The 17460-nt window shown below is 38.7% G+C and overlaps 1 protein-coding gene across 2 annotated transcripts in view; it reads left to right on the top strand.

The window, feature by feature from the left end:
* CCDC39 (coiled-coil domain 39 molecular ruler complex subunit) overlaps positions 1-17460 on the top strand; it is a 260910-nt gene that overhangs the window by 10674 nt on the left and 232776 nt on the right. Inside the window, exons 2-3 of one of the 2 annotated variants that reach the window (XM_003310126.6) lie at positions 5449-5546; positions 12130-12247. The gene's annotated coding sequence lies outside the window, so the exon portion shown is untranslated. The remainder of the gene's footprint in view (positions 1-5448; positions 5547-12129; positions 12248-17460) is intronic. The other variant, XM_054682367.2, reaches the window with a different exon arrangement.

The raw sequence follows: 17460 nt of genomic DNA, 5'->3' as shown, positions 1-17460 counted from the left end.
TTCTTAAATTACTGATTTAATTTCATGACTTATTATTCACCTGTTTAGGACTTTTATTTCTTCCTGGTTCAATCTTGGGAGGTTGTATATTTCCAGGATTTATCCATTTCTTCTAGGTTTTTCAGTTTACTCCTGTAGAGATGCTCATAGTACTTTCTGATGATCTTTTGTAGTTCTGTGATATCGGTTTTAATGTCATCTTTATCATTTCTGATTGTGCTCATTTGAATTTTATCTTTTTTTCTTGGTTAATCTAGTAGCAATCTATCAATTTTGTTTATCTTTTCAAATAACCAGCTTTTTGTTTCATTAATCCTTTCTTTTTTTCTTTTTTGTTTCTATTTCATTTAGTTCTGCTCTTATCGTTGTTATTTCTTCTGCCAGCTTTGGGTTTGGCTTCTTCTTGTTTTTCTAGTTCTTGTGGTGTGACGTTGGGCTGTTAACTTGAGATATTTCTCATCTTTCAATCTGGTTTTGTTTGTTTGTTTTTTGAGATGAAATCTTGCTCTGTCGCCCAGGCTGGAGAGCAGTGGCATGATCTTGGCTCACTGCAATCTCTGCCTCACCGCTTCAAGCAGTTCTCCTGCTTCAGGCTCCTGAATAGCTGGTATTACAGGGACCTGCCACCAGGCCCAGATAATTTTTGTATTTTTAGTATAGGCGGAATTTCACTATGTTGGTCATGCTGGTCTCTAACTCCTGACCTCAAGTGATCCACCTGCCTTGGCTTCCCAAAATGCTGGGATTACAGGTGTGAGCCACTGCACCTGGCCTTTCTGCTTAATGTAGGCATTTAACCCCATAAACTTCCCTTTCAGCACTGCTTTTGCTGTATCCCACAGGTTCTGGTATGTTTTGTTTCTATTTTCACTCATTAAAAATTTTAAAATATGTTCTGCTTTAATTTAATCACGTAGCTAAATATTATTCAGGAATAGGTTGTTTAATTGTTTAGTTTTGAGCATTCATCTTCATACTGATTTCTATTCTTGCTTCCATGTTGTCCAAGAAGATACTTGTTATGATTTCAATTTTTAAAAAATTTATTGAGACTTTGTGGGCTAGCATATGGTATATTTTGGAGACTATTCCATGCACAGATAATATTCTGTGGTTGTTAGGTAGACTGTTCTATAAATGTCTGTTCAGTGTATTTGATCTTGCTCTGTCGACCAGGCTGGAGTGCAGTGGTATGATCTCAGCTCACTGCAACCTCCACCTCCTGGGTTCAAGCGATTCTCCTGCTTCAGCCTCCCAAGTAGCTGGAATTACTGGTAGGTGTCACCATGTCTGGCTAATTTTTGTATTTTTAGTAGAGATGGGGTTTCGCCATGTTGGCCAGGGTGGTCTCGAACTCCTGACCTCAAGTGATCCACCCACCTCAGCCTCCCAAAGTGCTAGGATTACAGGCATGAGCCACCATGCCCAACCAGTCTATTTGATCTTGAGTCCAGTTCAAGTCTAGTGTTACTTTATTGAATTTCTGCCTCAGTGATCTGTCTAGTGCTGTCAGTGGGGTGTCGACATCCCCCACTGTTATTGTATTGCTGTCTATTTTCTTACATCTAGTAGTATTTGTTTTATGAACTTGGGTGCTCTGGTGTTGGATGCATATATATTTAGGATTGTTACATCTTGTTTAGTTGGTCCCTTTATCATATAATGACTTTTTTGGTCTTTTTTCACTGTTATTGACTGTTTTACCTGTTATAAAGTCTGTTTTATCTCATGTAAGTATAGTTACTCCTGCTTGCTTTTGATTTATGTTTGCATAGAATATATTTCCCACCCCTTTACTTTGAGTCTGTAAATGTTTTTACCCATTAGGTAAGTTTCTTATAAACTGCATAAGCTTGGATTTTTTAAAAAAAAATTCATTCCCCCAGACTATATCTCTTAAGAGGAGAATTTAGTCCATTTAAGTTCAAGGTTAGTATTGATATGTAAGGTTTTTTTCCTGTTATAATGTGGTCCTGTAGTCTCAGTTGTGTAATTGCTTTATAAGATCTGTGAGTTTTAAACTTTCATGTGCTTTTATGATGGTGAATGTTACCCTTTCATTTCCATCTTTAGAACTCCTTTGAACATTTCTTGTAGAACCAGTCTGGTGGTGATGAATTCTTTGAGGGTTTGCTTGTCTGGGAAAGACTTTATTTCTCCTTCATTTATGAAGCTTAGTTTAGCAGGACACGAAATTATTGGCTGGCAGTGTTTTTCTTAAGAAGACAGAAAATAGGGCTCCTATCTCTTCTGGCTTGTAAGGTTTCTTCTGAGAAGTCCACTGTAAATCTGATGGGATTGTGTGCATATATATACACACACACATATGTGTATGTATGTGTGTGTATATATGTTATTAGATGCTTCTGTCTTGTTGCTTTTAGGATTTCTCCTTTTATGGTGAGTTTGGAAAGCCTGATGATTATATGCCTTGATGAAGTTTATCTTGCAAAGTATCTCTCAGGTGTTCTTTCAGTTTCTTTTATCTGGATGTCTGAATCTCTAACAAGACCAGTGAAGGTTTCCTGAATTACTTTCTCAAATAGGTTTTCCAAGCTTTTTACTTTTTCTTCTTCTCCCTCAAGAATACCTATTACTTTTAGATTTGGTCGATTTACATACTCCCATATTTCTTCAAGTCTTTTTACATTTTAAAAGTTCTTTGTTCTTTATTTTTGTCTGACAAGGTTAATTTGAAAGAACTGTCTTCAAACTCTGAAATTCTTCTGCTTGGTCTAGTCTATTGTTAAAGCTTTTCAACTGTATTTTGTAATTCCTTCAATGAACTTTTCATTTCCAGAAGTTTTGTTTTGTTTTTTTTAAAAAATCTTTTCAGTACATTTCTCATTTATATCTTGAATTATTTATTTATTTATTTGTATTGGTTTTCAGCTTTCTCTTGGATCTCCTTTTCTTTTCTTTTCTTTTTTTTTTTTTTGAGACAGAGTCTTGTTCTGTCGCCCAGGCTGGAGTGCAGTGGCATGATCTCGGCTCACTGCAAGCTCTGCCTCCTGGGTTCATGCCATTCTCCTGCCTCAGCCTCCCAAGTAGCTGGGACTACAGGCGCCCGACACCATGCCCAGCTAATTTTTTGTGTTTTTAGTAAAAACGGTTTCACCGTGTTAGCTAGGATGGTCCCAATCTCCTGACCTTATGATCCGCCCTCCTCGGTCTCCCAAAGTACTGGGATTACAGGCATGAGCCACCGCACCTGGCCCTCTCTTGGATCTCATTGAGCTTCCTTACAATCCGTATTTTAAATCCTTTATCTGTCATTTCAGAATTTTCATTTTGGTTAGGATTCATTGCTAGAAAGCTAGTGTGATCCTTTGGGTGGTATTGAAGAATTCTGCTTTGTAATATTGCCAGAATACTTATGCTGGTTCCTTCTTATCTGGAGAAGCTGTCACTTCTTATTTTTTAATTTACTTTTGCTTGAATGGGACTTTTAAAAAGCATTTCCCCCACTTGAGGGTGTGACTGTAATGTATATTGTGTGGTTGTTTGGCTTTGATTCTGCGTGCTTTCAGGGGCCCAAGTCTTATGAGTTTCTTGGTTATAAATAGCCTTTGTGCAGTGGCTTTCTCAAATCCTGGTTGTAGTAGTGATATGCTGAGCATATGAACACGCTTACTGCACATGGTGGGACTAGAATTGCAGAGGTCTCAAGAAGCTTATTTTATTCGCCAGTACTGTGCACTTCTATCAGCACATTTTATTTTTATTTTTTATTCATCTATTCTTTTTTTTTGAGACAGGGTCTCCCTCTGTCACTGAGGCTGGAGCGCAGTGGGATTATCTTGGCTCACTCCAGCCTCAACCTCTTGGGCTCAAGCAATCCTCCCACCTCAACCTCCTGAGTAGCTGGGACTACAGGTGTGTGCCACCACACCTGGCTACTTTTTGTATTTTTAGCAGACACGGGGGTTTTGCCATGTTGCCTAGGCTGGTCTTGAACTCCTGGGCCCAAGCAGTGCCCCCACCTTAGCCTTCCAAAGTGCTGGGATTACAGGTATGTGCCAAAATGCCTGGCTTCTATCAGCACATTTTAAATTAGATTATGCAGTTCAACCTCCATATCAGTAGGTGGCACTTATGGGTAAGAGCCAGTTGTGGCAGAAGCTGATTGGTATGTTCTTGATCTTTGTTTACCAGGAGGGGCACTCTGTTGTCTCAGTGGGTGGGCTGGTCTGTGGAATGCCAGGTGCTCGGAGTTCCCTGCTCAACCCTGAGGTGGGGACAAAGCTGGGCAGCACTGGACTGCTAAATTCACCCACAGATACCTCAATGATGCATTCAAGTACCAGACCTGATGGGACTGATGACAGAAGCTGTGAAGGGAGGGATTCTGCACCAACTCCACATCCTGAGCAGTCAGGAAAACAAACCACATCCCTATCATACCCTTGTCCGGAGGCCCCTGACTTTCAGTTCAGATAAAATCTGTCATTTATCTCCAGTCTGCAATGTAGCTGAAGGCTGTGGAAGACACCAGTACAAAACCTCTCTGTGTAAATGGCTTCAAGGTGGAACCTCTTCCCTCAGCCCCAAGCTGACAGTTTTGCAGGTTGCCTAATCTCCACTGCAGGAATGCTGATACTCCCTATAGAGAGGACGAGGGGCCAGCCATTCATGCAAGCCCAGGCCTGGTGGGTACATCCCCAGGGAGGTACAGCTGCCCCTAATAGCATTGGAATGGTCATCTATAGGCATACCCATGCCAGTCTCTTGCCAGAAGAGCTGTGCTTGCATCCAGAGCAATGGATAAGGGGGAAGAAGTCTCCCTCTACATATCTGTCTGCAAGCACTGATACCATCTGGCTGCACCCACGTCTCCAATGGGAGAAGTGTAGTCACCTTCAGCTCACAAGTGAGGAGCTCTTAGCACAGAAAAACACATGCTTTGGTGTTCTTAGTCCCAAGGGGTGCTTTGGCACACTGCACTCTTTCTTCCTGTAGGAAGTTTGCACTGAAGGTTAGACCTCTGGGAATCCTGCAGCTCCCTGGGTCCTGCCAGTCCTTTGTGGTTGCCACAGTCCAAGGTGCTGGGGAATGTTTTGCAGGGGGTCCAGTGATGCAGAGACACAAGGACTGAGATGTCCAGGGTGGGACAGAGGCCCACAATGGGTGCACAACCAGTATGGTGCCCACCATCTCAGCTGAGGACTGGACTGAGGGCGGTGACCCTGTACAAGCTGGTAGCCTAGTGCTCAGCCCTCAAGAAGTTCCCAAATCACTGCCTACACCAATGCTAGAGCTTGCAAGTGCAGAGTGGCTGACCAACAATTCAGAAAAGAGTAGTTTGCTGCAGGAGCGAGGGGAGCAAACAACACCCTCACCTACCTTTTCCACAGGACTCCAAGTTCCTCAGGGTTCAATCTCTGCCATAACCTTGCTTCATTCTTTTTATTTTCTTTCATTTTTTTTTTGTTTTTGTTTTCGAAACAGGGTCTTGCTTTGTCACCCAGGCTGGAGTGCCATGGAGCAATCACTGCTCACTGCAACCTTGACCTCGTGGGCTCAAGCAGTCCTCCCACTTCAGCCTCGTAAGTAGCTGGCGTGCACCACCACAGCCAGGTAACTTTTTGACTTTTAGAAGAGGTGAAGTCCCTGTATGTTGTCCAGGCTGGTCTCAAACTCCTGAGCTCAAGCACTCCTCCTGCCTTCGCCTTCCAAAGGATTGGGATTACAGACATGATCCACTGTGCCCAGCCTTATTTTTTTTTCTGCATCTCAACTTTTTCTTGTGATTTCTCTAATATGCCCTTGCACTCTTCTCTCAGTATTTTACTGGGGCCATGATTATTCCCCTGTAACCTTGGTTCGTTTTTTCTGAGAACTGGCATCCAATGTCTCTAGTAAGCCATCTTGAAAAACCTCTGCCTTTTAATTGAGGTGTTTAGATCATATACATTTATATGATAGTATGAGTATTGAAATGTTTGGGTTTAAATCTATCATCTTGCAATTTGTTTTGTGTGTACTACTGTTCTTTGTTCAGTTTTTTCTTTTTCTGCCTCATTTTAGATTAACTGAATATTTTATTCTATTTTATCTCTGTTATTAGCTTATCAGCTATAATTCTTCTATGGTTTTTTAGTGGTTGCTTTATGGTTTACAGTATACATCTTTAACTTATCACAGTATATCTTAAAGTGATATTAAATCACTTTTCATATAGTATAACACCTTAAACATTATATTTGCATTTGTTTCCTCCCAGGCCTTGTGCTATTATTGTTACATATTTTACTTTTTCATGTTATAGACCCCAGAATATATTGTTATTTTTACTTTAAGCAGTCAATTATCTTTTTAAGAGATTTAAACAATAAGAGATAATATCTTTATCATTATTCACATAGTTGCCATTTCTGGTGCTCTTCATTCCTTTGTGTAGATGCAGATTTCCATCTGGTATCATTTTTCTTCTGATTGAAGAACTTCCTTTAACTTTTTTTTTTTTTTTTTTTTGAGATAGAGTTTCTCTCTTGTTGCGCAGGCTGGAGTGCAATGGCGCGATCTCAGGTCACTGCAACCTCTGCCTCCCAGGTTCAAGTGATTCTCCTGCCTCGGCCTCCTGAGTAGCTGGGATTACAGGCATGCACTACCAAGCCTGGCTAATTTTGTATTTTTAGTAGACATGGGGTTTCTCTATGTTGGTCAGGCTGGTCTCAAACTCCCGACCTCAGGTGATCCACCTGCCTCGACCTCCCAAAGTGCTGGGATTACAGGTGTGAGCCACCGTGCCTGGCCCTTTAACATTTTTTATAGTGAAGTTCTGCTTGCTGGTGATGAATTCTTTTAGGTATGAAAGAGTTTTTGTTTGCCTGCATTTTTAACAGACATTTTTTATAAGTATAGAATTCTAGGTTAATAGTTTATTTCTTTTAGTATTTTAGATATGTTACTCCACTGTCTTCCAGCTTGGATTGTTTACAATGAGAAATCTGTGCTCTTTTTTATCCTATTTCCTATGTACATACTGTGTTTTTCCCTACTCTGGCTGCTTTTAAGATTTTTCTCTTTATCAATAATTTTAAGCAATTTGTTAATGATGTGACTTACTATATTTTTCTTCATGTTTTTGGGCTTATGGTTCATTCATATTTTTAAATATATGGGATTATAGCATTTATAAAATTTGGAAAATTCTTAGATGTTATTTCTTCTAATGTTCTTTTTTGCCTTCCCATCTCTCCTCTCCTTTGGAGACCTCAGTAATACTTGTGTTAGACTACTTGAAGCTCTTCTGCAGCTTAAAAATGTTCTGTTAATTTTTTTCATCTTCTTTCCCCGTCTAGATTTTTCATTTTGTATAGTTTCTATTTCTACATTTTTCATTCACTAGTCTTTTCTTCTGCAACGTCTTCCTGTAGTTAATTTCATTCCATGTATTTTTCACCTCAGACATTGTAGTTTTCATGCATGTTCAATCATTTCTGTAACTTATTGAACATATGGAATATAGTTATAATATGCTTAAAATACGTGTTTTAATGTCCTCTATTTTATAATCAGTGTCATTTCTGGATTAGTTTGTATTGATTCATTTTTATTCTCATTAAGAGTCATTATTCCTCTGCTTATCTGCATGCCTGGTAATTTTTGACTATATGTAAGATTATAATTTTACATCATTGGGTAAAATAAATTACTTTTCTTTTTTTAAATTTTATTATTATTATACTTTAAGTTTTAGGGTACATGTGCACAATGTGCAGGTTTGTTACATATGTATACATGTGCCATGTTGGTGTGAATAAATTACTTTTCAATACCTATGAATATTATTGAATTTTTCCTGGGATATGGTTAAGTTACATGGAAATGATTTGATCTTTCTGGATCACATTTTGTTAGGCAGTACCAGAGTAGCATTTACTCTCAGACTTATTTTGTTCTACTTCTGAGGCAAAATGTTTTTATGTAATCTACCTTGTATTGCACAAATTATGAGATTTTTCCAATCTGAGTGAGAACAGGAATGATTTTCAGTCTTGTATGAGGATTGTACCTCTGAACCATTGAATGTTTTTTTCCCTGGTGTCTTGTATTTTCCTTACATGTATACATTGATTAGTACTCGGTTGAATATGCTAAAAGCATCCTCTGCAGACCTCTGGAGTTCTCACTCAGTGCAGATTTCTCTCTCTAGCACTCTGCTTTGTGAATTCTACCTGCCTTGGCTGGTCTCGAACTCCTGGCCTCATGTGATCTGCCTGCCTCAGCCTCCTAAAATGCTGGAATTACAGGCGTGAACCACCATACCCGGCCGCTTTATCTGTTTTGTATTTAATTGTAAAGCTCACCTAATTTGTTTCCTTTCTCTCAGATATGAGTAGCCTTTTTTGTCTAACGTCCAGTGTATTTTAAGCTGTCGCATCAAACTAAAAAGTTTCTACACAGTACAGGAAACAATCAACAGAATGAAGAGACCACCTATGAAATAGGATTAAAAAGTTGTAATCCACATATCTGATAAGGGGCTAATATCTTATAAAACATATAAGAAACTCAAAAAAGTCAATAGGAAGAAACCAAATAACCTGATTAAAAAATGGGCAAAGGATCTGAATAGAACTTTCTAAAAAAAAAAAAAAAGACATACAAATGACCAACAGGTGTGTGAAAAAAATGCCCAATATCTCTAATCATCAGGGAAATGCAAATCAAAACTACAGAGATATTCATACCTGTTAGAATGACTATTATCAAAAAGATAAAAGATAACAAGTGTTGGCGAGGATATGGAGAAAAGGAAACACTTGTGCACTGTTGGTGGGAATGTAAATTTGTAGAGCCATTTTAGAAAACAGCATGGGGGTTCCTCAAAAAACTAAAAATAAAATTACTATATGATCCAACAGTACTGCTACTGAGTATCTATCTAAAGGAATTGAGGTGGGGCGCGGTGGCTCATGCCTGTAATCCCGGCATTTAGGGAGGCTGAGGCAGGTGGATCACTTGAGCTCAAAAGTTTGAGACCACCCTGACCAATATGGTGAAGTCCCATCTCTACTAAAAATACAAAAATTAGCCAGGTGTGGTGGCGGGCACCTGTAATCACAGCTACTTGGGAGGCTGAGGCAGGAGAATCTCTTGAGCCCAGGAGGCGGAGGTTGCAGTGGGCCAAGATTGTGACATTGCACTGTAGCTTGGGTGACAGAGCAAAGTGAGACTCTGTCTCAAAAAAAAAAGAATTGAAATCAATATGTCATCAGTTATCTGCACTCCCATGTTTGTTGCAGACAAGATGCATAATCAAGCTTAGTGTCCATCAGCAGATGAATGGATAAAGAAAATGTGGTACATGTACACAATGAAATACTACTCAGCCTTAAAAAGGAGGAAATCTTGTCATTCACAGCAACATAGGTAAACCTAGGGGACATTATGCAAAGTGAAATAAACCAGGCACAGAAAGGCAAATATAATCTCTCTTATATGTGGAGAATAAAAAAGTTGAACTTGGCTGGGCGCGGTGGCTCACGCCTGTAATCCCAGCACTTTGGGAGGCCGAGGCAGGCGGATCACAATGTCAGGAGATCGAGACCATCCTGGCTAACATGGTGAAACCCTGTCTCTACTGACAATACAAAAAACTAGCCGGGCGTGGTGGCAGGCGCCTGTAGTCCCTGCTACTCAGGAGGCTGAGGCAGGAGAATGGCATGAACCCGGGAGGCAGAGGTTGCAGTGAGCCGAGATGATACCACTGCACTCCAGCCTGGGTGACAGAGTGAGACTCCATCTCAAAAAAAAAAAAAAAAAAAAAAAAAAATTGAACTCATGGAAGCAGAAAGTAGGATGATGATTGCCTGGTCTGGGAGTCAGGGATGGGGGCAGCAGAAATGAGATGTTGATCAAAGGGTACAAAGTTTCAGTTAGACAGGATGAATAAGTTCTGGGAATTTATTGTGCAGCATGGTGACTGTAATTAATAGTAATGTAGGATATGATTGAAAATTGCTAAAAGAGTAGGTTTTATGTGTTATCACCACAAAAATGCTAACTATGTGAGGTGATGAATATGTTAATTAACTTGATTTAATTCACAATGTGTACAGATATCAAAATGTTATGTTGTACATTGTAGATATATATAATTTGTCAAATATACCTTAATAAAGCTGGAAGGAAATAAAAAATCATATTTTAAAACACCATTATTTGATATATTTTGTCTGATTTTTGGTTATTTCAGGTGGGGCAGTATATCTGGTCCCTGGTACTTCACATTGGCCAGAAATAGACATCCCTCATACCACTTAACTGCCTATTTGCCCGACCAAGTATAAAGCTTCAGCTTTCCTACCTTTGTAAATCAGACTACTCAAAATAACTTCAACTCCAAGAATTTCTGGCATCTTCCTCGCATCACCTTATTCCTGCTCATTATTTCTTTGTGTCATGTATTAATTGACTTGTTAAGAAGCCAGGGTTAATGAATGAATGTTTTCTATCCTATGCATTGATTTTTAAAGAAAATTTTTAAAAATAATTCTTCTGCTTATAATAGTAAAAATGCTTGGTCTAAGGACACTGTGTCAAGAATCATTTAAAAATCACCTGTAATTACACCACTCAGAGATAAATGCTGTAAATATTCTGCTGTTAGTTTACCTCAGGATTGTTTCTATATACAGATGCTCCTGGACTTTTGATGGGGATATGCCCCAGTAAACCAATTTTAAGTTGAAGATATTGTAAGACAAAAATGCACTAATACACCTAACCTATTGAACATCACAGCTTATCCTGGCCTACCTTAAATGTGCTCAGAACACTTCCACTAGCCTACGGTTGGAGAAAATTAACAAAAAGCCTGTTTTATAATAAGCTATGGAATATTTCATGTAATTTATTGAATACTGCATTGAAAGTGAAAAACAGTATGTTGTATCAGTACTTGAAGTATGGTTTCTACTGCATGCATATTGCTTTCACACCATTGTAAAGTCAAAAATTGTAAAGTTGAACCATGGTAAGTCAGAGACCATCTGTATCTATTTTTTAATGGAATCATATAAATATGCAATTCTGCATTCTGCTTTTTTTCTCAATATTTTAATAAACTTCTGCTCTATGATTGAAACTTTTTGAGAAGTGATTTAAATGGTTACCGAGTATTTCATTTCACTATAATCATATTCAAATAATTTCTAATACTCACTATTATATATAACACTATACAAAAGTATTTTTTGTACCTCTGATTATTTTTAGAATAGAGTCTTAAAGTGGAACTACTAGACCAAACAGCATAAGCTTGTGTAAGGCTCTTAGTGAATAACATCACTTTCTTTTTCTCCCGTGATTTCATACCAATTTTTACTCCTGTCAGTTGTATGTGAAAATGTCTATCTCATTATCTTACTTTAATTGAATATCAAAAGATCAGGGGCTTCCTAGAGAGAGGGAAAAAGTTTATTCACAAGACATTATTTAAATGATGGAAATCTTAGGTGCCATTGTTGATAGTAGCTTCCAATGCTTCTGAAAGTAGTTGTGCAGTTTGTCCACTGAACAGAAGCACCTAACTAAGGTGGCTAGGGGAGGCTAAAATCCAGCTCATGTTCTGCTTTCCAAATTTAGACTATAGTCTACATTTAAATTAGATTTGTCTGATTCTAAACCAACTATGTTATATTGCCAATGATAGATTTTTAGTTAAGTGTTCCTCAAGTTTCCCCGTTAGGTTTTACAGCCAGGTAAAATAATCATGATTTATCAGTCACTAAGAAAAAATACAAAATATAATTGTTAGAAAACCTTTGTACTCTGACTTGGAATGAAAATCTCTACTTTGATTACCCAATGAAAACTTGTTTGTGTAATATGAAGAGAAATAAATTTATTAAAAATTTATAAAATTAGATAATCTTGGAAAAGAATATTGCTATTTTCTGCCTATTGTGTTTCGTGATGAAACCACTTACAGAATAGTACTTGTTCATACCCCTCACAGAATATTATAACTATATTAATTTTAGTAAAGAGGTATGGGAGAGAGGATTGTGGACAACATAGTGACAAGGTAGGAAAATTATTTATTTAATGTCTTGCTAACCCTTTTTTGAGGATACCTGTACTGGATTATTGTAATAATAATTTTTTTTTTTTTCACAGAGTATCACTCCATCACCCAGGCTGGAGCACAGTGGTGCAACCTCAGCTCACTGGAAGCTCTGCCTCCTGGGTTAGAGTGATTCATGTGCCTCAGCCTCCCAAGTAGCTGGAATTACAGGTATGTACCCCAACGCCTGGCTAATTTTTGTATTTTTAGAAGAGACGAGGATTTATCATGTTGGTCAGGCTGGTCTCGAACTCCTAACCTGAAGTGATCTGCCTGCCTTGGCCTCCCAAAGTGCTGGGATTACAGGTGTGAGCCACCACACCTGGCCTATTGCTATAATCATTAAGAAAACTAGTGACAACAAGAGTTGTTCATTACAAGGAGATAATTTGGCAGGGTCTACCATGCCTATCTTGTAATTTCCATTAAATCTTGGTTCTGGCTTTTCCTCCATTCAAGAGGGAATGTCTTCCCTACTTAGAGGGAAGCAAGACCCACAGCAGAATATCCATGTTTCCTCATTTGTTATTTCTCTTTCATTAGCTCCATTCTACTCAGTGAAATGTAACTCGGGAGGTCAGGTTGCTTCTGGCTAAATACTATATTCATTGATATTTGACCCTTGGGAAAGAGGGAGGTTATCCATAGAAGTTCCTCCACATCTAACAAGATCTGGTTATATATATTTTTCCTGCTGCCCTCAGCAATAATAATGTCCACCTTTTGGAGGCTCCAAATAATTCTGAAGTAATTATTTTGTGAAAGGTAGAAATCATTGAACTTTTACTTACTAATAGAAAATTAAATGTAGAGGAGCTACTAGTTATGGTTTGAAAGAAAAAAGCATGGTTATTTTATTTGCATTAATTAGTTCAGGGAAGATGTTTGTGAATGTGTCGAATTCTGTGTTTGGACTTCTCATGAGTACTATGTTTTGGATAAACATGTTAATCAAAAATGCAGTCAAAAAAAGACAAAAAAAATCCAATTAAGAGTGATATCACCAAGATAGGGGAGTAGAAGATATCAGCTTTAATCCACCAACTCCTCCTAACAAAAACAAATATGGACAGTTACTCCCAAACGAAAAGAGCCCAGGGAGGGCTTGAGAGGCCATTAAATAATCTGCAGCAAAATGGTGGGACCAAAAAACCCCCAGAGAATATCCACACATGAAGGATCAGTGGTGATTCTGGCATACTGACATGCCAGAAGATGGCTAGGATCAAAGAACAAAGGTGGAGGCTATCAGCCACGCAGTGGGAGCCACTATGGTCCCTGGGGGCCTGTTCCACAGAAAACATCAGGATCTTTTGATACTTCGGTAACCAACAGCTATTCCCTCTGGGGGTCCCCAAAGAGGGCAATGTGGCTGCACACCTCTCCTTTACCCAAGAAGTTGCTACTGTTGAGGGACTTTGAAAAAAAACCACTACTTCTTCCAATCCTGTGTGTCCCCCAACTGTGGAGCAGTGGCTGCTCTATGAGTGCCCACGCTCTGGACCCAGGCTGTATGGTTTCATTGGGCCAATCCATATCTCAGACACTGAAGCCATCACCAGAGTAAGCTAGTTCACATTCTTGGCCCTGAAGCCAAACCCTCACTGGGCATGCCCATGTTTCAGGTACTAGCTGAGCAGCTACAGAAAGGTAAACTCAACCCTAACCCCAAAGCTGCTTTAACTCTGTGCACACCTATCTTCCCATTCCCAACTTCTCTGACTGCTTCACAAATCTTCATGCCTCACATTCTATTACCAATATAACAGAAGAGGTGTCTGTGCTTCAGGCACCAGTGCCATTACGACTCCAGATACTAGAGCTGTAGTCCCTCCATGCATGCTCATGCTTCTGGGTTCAGCTCTGTGGCCATTCCATGGGCACCACTCATCTGATGCTGGCGCCACTGTCACTCCAAGCAAGCCCATGAGCCAGACCCAGTGCCAAAAGGGTCTTCAGACACAGTTTCCCCAGTGGTAAAAAAGAGTGGGAGGATCTTAGTAGCCATTGCCACTGAAGACTTCAATAACCCTCACTACCACTGTGGAAATCCACAGCCTTGACCACTAAGGACACCTGCAGTCTTCATCAACACTCTCCCTAGCTGATAGAGCTGCACAGAGACTACACAACTGGCATATTCATTGGTACACCCCAGTGAGCAAGTGTCCTCATACCCTTCAAAAATATTTCCAAAGTGAAACTAGCCTGTAATGTCTGCAATAGGTGACTGCTCCATCAAATACATGGACATCAGTGTAAGACAACAAGAAACATGACAAACCAAGGAGATATAAAACCACCAAAAGAACACAATAATTTCACAGTAGCTGGCCCCAAAGAAACAGAGATATATAAACTGCCTGACAAAGTTGTTTTTTTTTTTTTTTTTTTTTTTTTTTTTTTTTTTTTCCCAGATGGAGTTTCGTTCTTGTTGCCCAGGCTGGAGTACAATGTCACGATTTTGGCTCATTGCAACCTCCGCCTCCTGGGTTCAAGTGATTCTCCTGCCTCAGCCACCCAAGTAGCTGGGATTACACGTGCCTGCCACCATGCCGGGTTAATTGTTTTTTGTAGTTTTAGTAGAGATGGTGTTTCATCATGTTGGCCAGGCTGGTCTCAAACTCCTGACCTCAGGTGATCCACCCACCTCAGCCTCCCAAAGTGCTGGGATTACAGGTGTGAGCCACTGTGCCTGGCCAATAATTTAAAATAAATGTCTTAAGGGAGCTCAGTTAACTTCAAGAAAATATAGAAGAACAATGGAATGATATCAGGAAAATAAAAAATGACAAAAGAAGAAATTTAACAGAGAGATTAGAATTACTTTAAAAAATCCAGAAATTCTGGAGCTGAAATACACAATAAACGATGTTTAAAATGCAATAGAGAGCATCAGCAGGAAAATTGAACAAGCTGAAGAAATCTGTGAACTCAGAAACATGTTATTTAAAAAAATTATCAGAGGACAAAAAGAATCAAAAGAAATAAAGCTTACAGGATGTATAGGATAGCATCAAAAGAGCAAATATTTAGTTAAAGATATTAAAGAAGTCAAAGACAAAGGGGGTAGAAAGCTTATCTAAAAATATAATATTTGAAAACTTTCCAAACCTGGGGAAAGATAATATCCATGTACCAGAAGATCATAGATTTCCAATCATATTCAATCCAAACAAGATGACACCAAGACACATTATAATCAAACTGTCAAAAGTCAAAGATAGAAGATAAGCAAGTCACATGTAACAGAATTTCACCAACGCTAGCAGCATATTTCTCGGAAGAAACCTTATAGATCTGGATAAAGTGAAATGATATAGTCAAAGCACTGAAGGATATATTCAAAAACTGCAAACCAACAACACTGTACCTAGCAAAACTGTCCTTCAAAAATGAAGGAATGACAAAGACTTTCCCAAACAAAAGCTGAGGCAGTTTATCACTGTCAGACCTACCTTAAAACAAATGCTAAAGGAACCTCTTTAAACTGAAAGAAAAAATGCTAATTAGTAACACAAACACATATGAAGATATAAAACTTATTGCAAAAACTAAGTACACAGAATGTTTACTACTGAAATGGTGGTGTGTAAATCAATGATATATTCAGTATGAAGGTTAAAAGATAAAACTATTAAAAATAATAGCTACAATAGGTTGCAGGATATACAATAGAAAAAATTGTAAATTGGGACATCAAAAACAAAATGTGTGAGAGATGGAGTAAAAGTGTAGGGTTATTTTATGTGATCAAGGTTAAATTGTTATCAGTTTTGAATATCCCATTATAACTTTAAAATGTTTTATGTAAGCCTCATGGTAACCACAAAAAAATTGATAGTACATATACAAAAGATAAAAAGTAAGGAATCAGGCTGGGCACGGTGGCTCACACTTGTAATCCCAGCACTTTGGAAGGCCTAGGAGGGTAGATCACAAGGTCAGGAGTTCGAGACCAGCCGGTCCAATATGGTGAAACCCTGTCTCTACTTAAAAGTACAGAAATTAGCCGGACACGGTGGCACGCACCTGTAGTCCCAGCTACTCAGAGGCTGAGGCAGGAGAATCACTTGAACCCAGGAGGTGGAGGTTGCAGTGAGCCGAGATCGCATCACTGCACTCCAGCCTGGGCAACAGAGTGAGACTCCATCTCAAAAAGAAAAAAGAAAAGTAAGGAATCAGCCAGGTGGCCAGGCATGGTGGCTCACGCCTGTAATCCCAGCAGCACTTTGGGAGGCCAAGGTGGATGGATCACCTGAGGTCAGGAATTTGAGACTAGTCTGGCCAACATGGTGAAATCCCATCTCTACTAAAAAAATACAAAAATTAGCTGGGCATGGTGGTGCATACCTATAATTCCAGCTACATGGGAGGCTGAGGCAGGAGAATCACTTGAATCTGGGAGGCGGAGGTTGCAGTGAGCCAAAATTGTGCCATTTCATCCCAGCCTGGGTAACATAAATGAAACTCCCTCTTAAAGGAATCAAAGCATACCAATAAAGAAAATTATCTAATCCCAAAGGAAGGCAGCAAGAGAGAATGAAAGAAATGATCTACAGAACAACCACAAAATTGTTAACAAAAGCAGTAGTAAGTCCTTACTTATCAATAATTATCTTGAATGTAAATGGATTTTATTATCCAATCAAAAGACACAGTGGCTGAATGGATAAAAAACAAGACCCAACTGTATCCTGCCTATAAAAGGTTCAGGTCACCTTTAAGAACACAGATGCATTGAAAGTGAATGGATGAAAATATTCCATGCAAATGGAAAACAAAGGAAAGCAGAGATAGTGATAGTTATATCAGATAAAGTAGAGTATAAGTCAAAACTATAAAATGATAGAAGAAGGGTCATATAATGATAAAGGAGTCAACTCATCAAGAAGATACAATTGTAAATATACATGCACCCAACTTCAGAGCACCTAAATATATAAAGCAAATATTAATAGATCTGAAGAGAATAAGAGACTGACACAGTAATGATAGAGGACTTAAATACTCCACTTTCAACAATGAACAGATCATCCAGACTGAAAATTAATAGGGAAACATTAGACTTGAACTACACTTTAGACCAAATGACCGTAGCAGACATATGAAGACCATTTCACCCAATAGCAACAGAATACACATTCTTAAGCACACGTGGAACATTGTCCAGGATAAATCACATGTTAAGACATAAAATAAGTCTTAATAAAATTAAGAAGATTGAAATCATATCAACTAGGCACAATGATATAAAACTAGAAATCCGTATGAGAAAGAATTTTGGAAAATTCACACGTGGAAATTAAAGAGCATGTTCCTAAACAACTAATGGGACAAAGATGAAGTTAAAAGAAAAATTGAAAGATATCTTAAGACAAACA

This window comes from Pan troglodytes, chromosome 2 (genome assembly GCF_028858775.2).
Source record: "Pan troglodytes isolate AG18354 chromosome 2, NHGRI_mPanTro3-v2.0_pri, whole genome shotgun sequence".
Classification (NCBI taxonomy): domain Eukaryota; kingdom Metazoa; phylum Chordata; class Mammalia; order Primates; family Hominidae; genus Pan; species Pan troglodytes.
This window is presented reverse-complemented; position numbering and strand designations above follow the sequence as displayed.